The 9,622-nt window shown below is 39.6% G+C and overlaps 1 long non-coding RNA gene across 1 annotated transcript; it reads right to left on the bottom strand.

The window, feature by feature from the left end:
• Positions 1-1,255: 1,255 nt before the first annotated feature.
• LOC146360931 (uncharacterized) lies at positions 1,256-3,321 on the bottom strand. Its single transcript, XR_014799465.1, has 2 exons — positions 2,423-3,321; positions 1,256-2,323 (listed from the first exon to the last, which is right to left on the bottom strand). It is a non-coding gene; the product is annotated as an uncharacterized LOC146360931 (long non-coding RNA).
• Positions 3,322-9,622: the final 6,301 nt, after the last annotated feature.

Raw genomic sequence — 9,622 nt, 5'->3', positions numbered from 1 at the left:
TAACATTCAAGGGAAATATCATAAATATTGTTTGCAAACATTGTTAGAAAAAAAAATCTCCTTTTCTCCTTTCAGTTACAGTAATAGTGTCACAGTGGAGAGTGACTCAGATTTTAATCCCACAGCAGTCCTAGTCCTCCTGTTTTTGTACATAAAATGATCCCCTTTAGAGATGCCATGCAGTGAGACCCATGGATTTTCAATTTGGAGAGAAAAGAGAGTGATTTCTTTTAGTGGCCTTTAAATATAACTGTCAATACTTGTTCTCTTTCAGTCACTGTTGAGGTCTAGGGTTTTGACTGACTGGTGATTATTTCTTCTTCTAACCATCAATGTACCTTTTAGACCCAATTCGTGCAAGACTGCTCAAAGAAGTTTCACATTAACAAATGCTTCAATTTTAAACATGATTAATCTATCTTTATTAACAGACTGGATAGTGCAGGCTTTAAAGGTGGAGGTAATTAAACCATTACTTAAAAAGTCCTTACTTGATCCAGCTGTCTTAGCTAATTATAGACTGATTTCCAACCGTCTTTCAAGATTTTTTTTGAAATGAAAAATTATTAAATAGTAGTTGTCAACCAGTTAAGTGTTCATTTACAAAGTGATGGTTTATTTGAAGAGCTTCATTTTTAATTCAGTGTGTCTTAGTGCAGAAGCAGCCCTAGTGAAATATTCCAAAGGATCTTCTTATGGCCTTTTAGACCTCAGCTCAGCATTCACTACTGTTGACCACAGTCTTTTACTAGAGAGATTGAAACAGACAATCCATATTGAAGAAACTGTGCTGCAGTGGTCTGAATCATATCTGTCTGACAGTTTCCAATTTGTACATGTAAATGGGAAGTCTTCTTAAGAGTCATGGAGCTCCACAGGGTTCTGTCACAGAACCAGTGTTTATATATATGTGTATATATATATATATATATATATATATATATATATACACACACATATATGTAGTATACATGTTTCTCTAATGTTATTAGAAAACTCTGCATACATTTTCAATGCTATGCAGATGATACCTAGCTTTATTCATCCATAAAGTCAGGTGATGTATCCGGAGTAATTAGGTCACATCATATCTAAGACCTTATTGTGTCTTATTATCTTAACAGAGCACTTCACTCTCAAACTGCAGGCTTTTCAAAAGTAGAAGAGGAGGCAGAGACGATATCAGGGCTCATTACTACGTAACCAGCTCCCAGTTTGGTTTCAGGAGACAAACACTCAACTTTTGCATGATGCATTGAATCTTTATTCTTCACTCATCTCTTTGCACTCTTTTTATTCATTAGCAATCATTAACCACTGGCTCTCTCCCCTATAGTTGTGGGGATGAGGACTTTTCCTCATATTCAGCTCTCTTAACATATAGTTTGACTTACAGTTTTTTCATCTTTTTTTTTGATCAACATTTGTAGACATAACAGCAGGCAGATGATCAAATGTTGCATACCCATACAGAATACGTGTACACTTCAAAACAACATGTCTATTAACTGTACTAATACAATGAACTGACCATAATGTGGTGTACCAAGCCTCATTGGTTGAAGTAAGGCAGCACAGAGCTTGCAAGGCTGTTTGCCTGCAGAGACTGACAGATTTTCACCCAGAATCATTCACTCAGTCAAAGCTAATACCCACAGATGTCTGTGGGTATTAGCTTTCGACCTCTTAACGTCCATTAGTTTGTCAGTGACCAGTTTAGGGTCAAGGGTAACATTAGGGATACTAGTAAGCCATCATAAGGAACTTTCTATGGAGTTAAATAAAACACAGGTCCGTTCTCCTCAAAAGGCCACATATGGTATACAATACATATAAACAATAACAGTTCAAAATGCATTAATACATATATGTGGCCCGGTCATGGGGAATGAGACAGGACACAGGAAATACTCTTTTGTGGGCTTTTTTATTCTCCGACTGTACTCGGAGGAGCACAGTTTTAATTCTGTAGTTTTGAGTGAAACGGCAAAATTTAACTATTCCACTGGCTCAGCCTAAAACTGCCTTTCAGGGTCTGAGACAACAGTAACTTTCATATGTACATGTTAAATTCAAACAGTATAGACAACAGTAGTGACCTGTCAAGAAACAAATACAACAAAAAAAGAGAAAACAAAACAAAAAAACACATTGTTTACATCCCACAACTTTGCAGGTCAACTGGCAATAAAGTGCACTGTAAACTCTCTTTTAAACATACATTTCTATGGGAGAACATCATGAACTCACTTTGGTTTCTCCACACAGCTACTGTACTAGGACAAGTACACACGCAGGAATCACACAGCAAGTGATCTCCCCTCTGAATCAAACAGAAACATACAGAGTTATGCAAAGTGAATAACAGTGTAAACTTAACAACTTTGAAATCTGTTAGGACACTGTCACTACTCAAGCCAACCTGCTCTTCAGTCCCTTTCACAGCATGTGACCATTAAACATGCACCCGTGGCGCGTTAAGAACTCTCTTGTGTAGCTAGCCACAGAATCTTTTGCAGTCTCTAACTCTCCAGTGCTCCCGCTCACAGCGCTCAGCAGTGTTGCCAACTCCTCAGTAAGGAAAATCGCTATTGGCTGTCCTAAAAGTCGCTAGAAGTCGCCAAATGACGTCATCGCCCAATTTGCATAATTGGTCATGCTAATGTAATTGCAACCTATGCTGTTGGAGAGAGAAATAACATCGTGGAAGAGACATAAAGTGAGTAAAAAACGTTCTAAATGCAGTTAGAATTTATTTAGAACTACAAATTAAATTTCTTTTAGCAATTATTGTTTTTTAATGTCACAATTCCAACCCTGCTCCTTTATCCGGGCCTGGACCGGCAAAAGTGACCCGAAATTGGCGCTCTGGTGGAGTTACTTTGTGTGTGAGAGTGTGTGTTTATAAGTAGTTTTAAACCTCGTGATCCACAAAACAGCATCACAGTAAAAGAAGAACTGACTGCGTTACAGTCAGTGCTGGAGCAGCGGCTTCGCTCATGCGTGATTCATTTGCCATTTGGACGCACAGGTGTGAATGTCTCCTGCCCTGATAGCAGCTGGGGGAGGACTATCCTCCGCCTGGGAGCGCTTTGGCACGGTTGAGGTGCCCACGGCAGCACCGCTGCTTGTTGAGAGTAAGAGCGATACGCGTTTTCACGTCAAAAAGTCGTCATAAATAAGTCTCCAATAACACCAGAAACAGTCGCCAGATTTGTCGCTAGTCGCTTTTTAGAAAAAAAGTCACTAAGGGGGTCTGAAAACTCGCTAAATATAGCGACAAAGTCGCTAAGTTGGCAACACTGGCGCTCAGTCTGTGACGCAAACTTGAGTGCATGCGTGCTCTGGCTTACGGCGGCTCTTAAAGGGACAGTATACCCCCAAAACGCGAGGTCTAGTCATCACCATGACAACCCTACAACAGACCTCCGGTAGACAGGCAACCAGTCAAAAACACAATCCCCTCTTTTTAAACCCTTTCCATGCATAGTATTAGTTCACTTGGCTACATATATTTTATTTCTCTCCTTTCTAAAATAACTAACTATGCTCATTGGGCCGGTTACACTTTTTGGTGGCATTATTTGTAAATGAGACTCAGATGACAGAAAATTGGTTGAGTCTGCCAAGTTGGCAGTGTCCAGTGTTCACATATTAAAAGTCACAAAACATAATTTAGTGTCATGTGTGATGGTTTAAACCATTTCAAGAGACTATGCAGACATTTATTAGTATAGTCTAACTCCAAAAGCTTGTAATTCAAAAAGTCTGCAGATTCTGTGGAAGTCTTCTTCTCCTTTTTCGCAAGCCAATCGCTAGTCTTTGGCTAAAAGTGAACATGTTATACAGCTTTAGGGTAGTCCAAGTTTAAAGCATTAACACCCCAAACAAGGCATAAAACACTTGAGGTTGGTTCTTGAGACAGTCCATTAATGTACTTCCCTCAAAAAATATCAGTAAACTCTGGACCAAGAAAGAGAGGATTTGGAGAGATGGGCATAGCTTTATTAGTGACACTGAGAAACCCCAGAGACCACAGACCCCAGACCTCCTAACTTTTCTCTTTTAAACTCAACACAGTTAAAAACATGCTTTCAGACACTCTGTGACCAGTGGTGAGGATAGCTACAGTAGTCCTTACTGACAACAAATCAACTTTGTTGAAAGAATTTCTTCTTTTAACAGTCAAACTGTGCAGTAGCTTTAAGCTAAGTCACAATACTACACATATTGTCTATTCTGTAAAATAGTCAGATGTCTATTCATATTAATGTACAGAATTCACCTGCTTGCTGCTACTACTGCACATTCACCCAATGTATATACTATATATATATATATATATATATATATATATATATATATATGTATAATGTTCTTCCTCTACCCCCCCCCCCCCCATTTTTGCACATGTCGAGGAGCGTGTCAGGCTACATTTCACTGTGTGTTATACTTGTATAACTATGCATGTGACAAATAAAGAACCTTGAACCATGAGAACAGGAAACTTATTCAGGAAACAGGAAAGGTTTGAAGTGTGCTACTGCGCTTGGTCACACCCAAGCAGCTACTCTCTTCTTCTTCTCTTCAGGACGCTCATCACAGTTTAGTGCAAAGAATGAAATAATGCCACTGTTTCCAAGTCATGTTAACTAATTTATGTAACTCAGGAAACATCTTGAATTTTACAACGTAAAGTGCCTTCTTCCTTGATAGTTTGACATGTTGAATATTCCACATATGGCTATTTAGCAAAGCCAGGATTTTCCTCACTCTAGAACGCCATGTTGCACTGTATCCTCTAATCTCGCAGCTCCATCTAGATCCACCAGGTGATCCTCTGGTTACACCTGAAATGCAGGTCAGCAGTTCCACATCTCCTGTCATATTCAAATACACTAGTGTCACCCATGGGACAGATTTCCATGGACATGTTTCTGCTGTATATAACTAAAATCATTTACTGCCAGCAGGCGAACTACCTCCTACTAAGAAGTATCCTGATGTAGCTCCTCCCAACCTATTTTCCACTGACACACACACCAGTTCTGTCTTTCAGAAGCAGCACACATTTAAATAGTTTTGAGAATGAAATGTTGCATATCATTTACTACTGAAATAAATAAATAAATAAGGTTTATTTCTCGCAAGAGCTCCTCCAACAGCCACTACAGCTGTTTTTGTGGTCACATATCAGTACTTTTTGTTTTTAATGTATGAAACTGGCATCAGGTTCTGGAAACTAATGTAGAACCAAAGCAGTGACACATAATTTTTCTTTTCTGGTTTGGATCACTGTCAAAAACAACAAGCTACATTCATGGAATATAAATAATAAAAAATAAATGCGACATTTGTCATTTGCCTTGAGTTTATAAGAAAACAAAGACTTCATATATCTGATGAAACTTACTGATAAACCCAGTGTGCATACTTGCACACACCATTAAACCGAAACAATTTTGTTTACTTTGTAAATGCATGCAATATACAGTATAATTGTATCCATGCTTAAAAATAAACAAAAAAACAAAAAATTAAATTGTCAGAATCTCCAACTTGAAAAAACAATGAAGGCTAGAATTGATTTTTTGATACTCAACTATATTTTTTTTTGACTTTTTACAGCTTCTCCTGCTCATAAAAACCACCCCTACAGCCATTAATACTGTAGTAGCTAAGTCATAGATGACGGTCTGCTATAAAAAAATTTCATTAAAAAATGTAATTAATCAACAATCAACAAAAGCTTTATGTTTTGGAAATATCAGTAAGTCTGGATAGTGAGCGACCAGAAATTTTTCTGTAATTTGACATGCTTTTCATGTAAAAAAACTGAGATGTGCTGTTAAAATTGCACTTGTTTATCTTAAGACATTCCTGAGATTAAATATCTTTACACTGACAGAAAGTAGAGTTTCACTGCTCCGGCCCGCTTAAGATCAAAGTGGGCTTTATGTGGTCCTCAAGTTTCATTACTGATTAAGACCATACACCATCTCAACATTTAGACACGTACACTTTGCCAACAAAATGTTTCATCGTTTGACAGCATCTTGCCAAACTGTAACTGGCAAGTAAATACGCAGATCATTTTTTCCAGCCTCTGAACTTTAGCTGAAATGTTTCACTAGTCTCCATGAGTACTTTTTGGAAGAAATGAAAACAGCATTCTTGGCGTATCTCAGATCAAAGGAATATGTCAGTTCTGACAGACAGTAACAGCCTCTGCTGATCCCTTTAATTGAAATCATTAACTGAGCTATCATCTCATCTGCCAACTACTCTTGTACACTGACAGGTACACCGGCAACATCTTGAAGACACTGTATGTTACACAACAGACCTCTAATTGCTAATTTACTTTGCCTTTCATTTACATGTCTTTTCCTCTTCTTTCAGCTGTTCTCTTTAGAGATCGCCACAGCAGATCATCTGTCTCAATCCATGAATCTTCTCTCCTGCCTGGCAGTTCCATCTTCAACATCCTTAGCTCAGTATATCCAACATCCCTCTTCTGCACATGTCCAAACCATCTCAGTGACTCCCTCAGTTCTACCCCCAGTCTTTTTCTTAGCTCTGCCATCTCCAAACCATACATCAAGGCAGGTCTCAAACCTTTCCTTAAACTGTCGCTACAATCCTTCTGTCTCCAGTCTCCCCTGACGCTCGTGTCCACCCATTCCAACCTGCCTTCGCTGTCATTGGTTTAAATGGTTGATCCCAGGTGTGTCACACCAGTCCCACACTGACATGTCCCACAATCGTTGATGAAAAATCGTTTGTTAAAAGTTCAAACTGACACTGAAACAGTAGTGATAAGCATTTATTGTACTAACATCAAACTAACATTGAAGCTCTGGATCAACATACTTTTCCCAGATGGTCACTGAGACATTGGATGTTTGGACATTGAGAATGGGAGATTCCATGCTGTGGAACAGAAACCAAATGAAATGTATGTCTTTGCAAATACAGGAAGAGTTCCCCTTTACTGTAAACATCTGATTGAATGTCAAAACAGTTTCTGCTGAATTAACAGAGAAATGAACATTGCCAGTATAGAACACTTGCATTTGTAAAGGGATGCAAAGTAAGTGCAAGGATAGAACAAAAGCAAGGAGAATTTGGCATATGGAACAGAAGAACAAAGAAAAACCAATGCAGACAAATGAATGTGTAAGGAGGTGGTGGCTGCGTGTCTAGAAGATGCAAGGAATTGGCGGAAAACTAAGAAAGTGAAAGCAGAAACTATTTTAATAAAAAAGGAATGATCAAGAGAAAGTCAAGAAGCATGAAAATGAGTTATCTAATTAGGATGAATGAATAGCTACAGTAATTAGTGATAGTAATTAAGTTTACACAAACGAGACAATGTGAATAAGACATGTAGAATTATGATTAAGGCAGTTAAAATCAGGGCTAATAGTGGAATACCTGTCCCACGCAGCTGCTGTATTTGGTTGGAACAGAGGTACAGCATGAGGTATAGCATGAGGTATAGCATGGCGATACTGAGCTGATGTTTTGTGGTGGTCCAGGCAGCTTCAAAGCCACAAGTGATATGGGTTCTTTTATTACTCAAGTTCTATCCAAATTGCCTTTTTTTTTCTTCTCACAGCATCAAATATAACAAATATGGACATATTTTTTATTTGTTTATTTTTAAAGTGACTGGTAAGTGTTGAAACTTGTTCGATTTGGGTAAGAGAAGTAAGCAGACTGAATCCAGGTAGGTGCCAAAAATAGTGATCTTTACACACTTGCGCAGAGTGTGGGAAGAAACTTGCAACAACAATCTTACAATCTTCAACGAGCAGACCGCTCCCCATCCTTATATTACCCTGATGACATCACAGTTAGATCTTACTGGAAATGATAACAGTTCAAAAAGTTCTCCTTATATAGACATCCGAGGCTACTTTAGAGACAAACAAGTGTGTGATATGTTGTGCGATTTTGTGAGAATGTGTGTCCAACCGAGAGACTGTCCTGAGACGACCTCCCTGTTCTTAATACGTGCGGGTGTGAACGTGCGTGTTTTCCATGACTCTCTATGTGCATGTTGGTGTAGGCCTGAATATGTGTGTAGGTGAATGTAGAAGGCCCTACTGGACCCACAGCTTCGAGAGGTGTGAATACAATGATATGGATACCATTTGCAACAGCTTAAGCAGATAGAAAGAATGATAGAGAACAACAATAGACTAATTAAAGTGATGATAATATGCATATATTAATATTTTGCTCAGATTACCATAGATATAAATCAGAGATTATTCTATCAACAGATTCGACAATGATGAATGATTGATCAATGATAGTTCTGATTATAAATTGTCACCATAAGAATACAAAATAAAATATCTCTTGTCCACACTCCTCCTCTTTGGCCATCGGCCAACCTTTACCAGAATTTTGTTTCACTCCTCCGTCCAGGCGGCCTCTCGCAATGGCATCATATACCCCGGACCAGGTGAACCAGCTGAACCAGAGTCTAGGGCCCTGCTTACCAGTTTTACCAACACTCGCCTTACCAGAGGAATGAGACAACACCCGATCATCAATATACCTAGAAAAACTATAAGAGAAAACATGGCAGACATAAACACACCCTTCCATTGCCCAAAGACAGACGTGATCCAGTCTCCCAGCCCCGTGTTCACGCCTGATTGCTAATGCATGGTTCTAGATAACATTTTCAGATTCTCAAGCGCCCGAGTGACCGTTCCGTCCGGAGCAGTATTGTTGGGAATAAAGGTGCAGCACATGTCACCAAACATTGCACATACCCCACCTTTCTCAGCCAACAACATGTCCAGAGCCATTCGATTTTGGACTCCCATTAAAGACGTCGGACCTAATTGTTCCCACCTGAGCCAACCTCGCGCTTGAATTTCCTCGACGACTCGATCGGTTTGGACTCTGGAGCGGATAGACCTCTGCGTCTGGGCAATTCACCTGTCTGCCAATAAACAAACAAACACATTATAACACTTATTAACCCCAACATCCCCGTTATTTTCCAATTTTCCCACAATTTCATGATCACTGTTCCCAGGCTCGTTTTACTTTTACTTTAAACTTCGTGATAAGAGTATACCGTTATGAGTATAAAAGTATGCGATTATCGTACAAAACTATTACGACTCCTTTAAACTATGAAATACTCTAGACTAGAGCCCTAGCCTATTAGGAGCCTGAAATGAATTAATGCTTGGCATGTGACGCTCCTCTTCTTTCTTCGTCTCCCCAGGTAGACTGCTGGGGAGAACCGCGGCACAGGGGGAGAGGATTATTCTGCCTCTATGTTCCCCCCTGTGTTACTTGGGGTGGAGCTTATCTCGAGTAAGCTCTCATCGGCCACGGCACATTGAGACCAATGGAACCAGGTCTCACCCTTTCCCTTCAGCCGAACCGCACTGGTAGTGCGAGCCGTCACCTCGAATGGCCCCGTCCACCTTGGATCTCTCCACTTTCGCTTAATGACCTTCAGCCACACCGCCTTGGCGTCGGGTACAGACCTGTCCTCCGCATTCACCCCCTCTCCAACCTGTTGTGTGAAACTAGACACAAGAGCTTTTAATTCTTTCCAACATTCAGTATGGTTTCTGTTACTTTT

The sequence above is a fragment of the Perissodus microlepis genome, chromosome 23 (assembly GCF_051167445.1).
Source record: "Perissodus microlepis isolate ML-2025 ecotype Zambia chromosome 23, ASM5116744v1, whole genome shotgun sequence".
In the NCBI taxonomy this organism is placed as follows: Eukaryota; Metazoa; Chordata; class Actinopteri; order Cichliformes; family Cichlidae; genus Perissodus; species Perissodus microlepis.
Note: the sequence above shows the minus strand (reverse complement) of the source record. Positions and strands in the feature narration are given on the sequence as shown.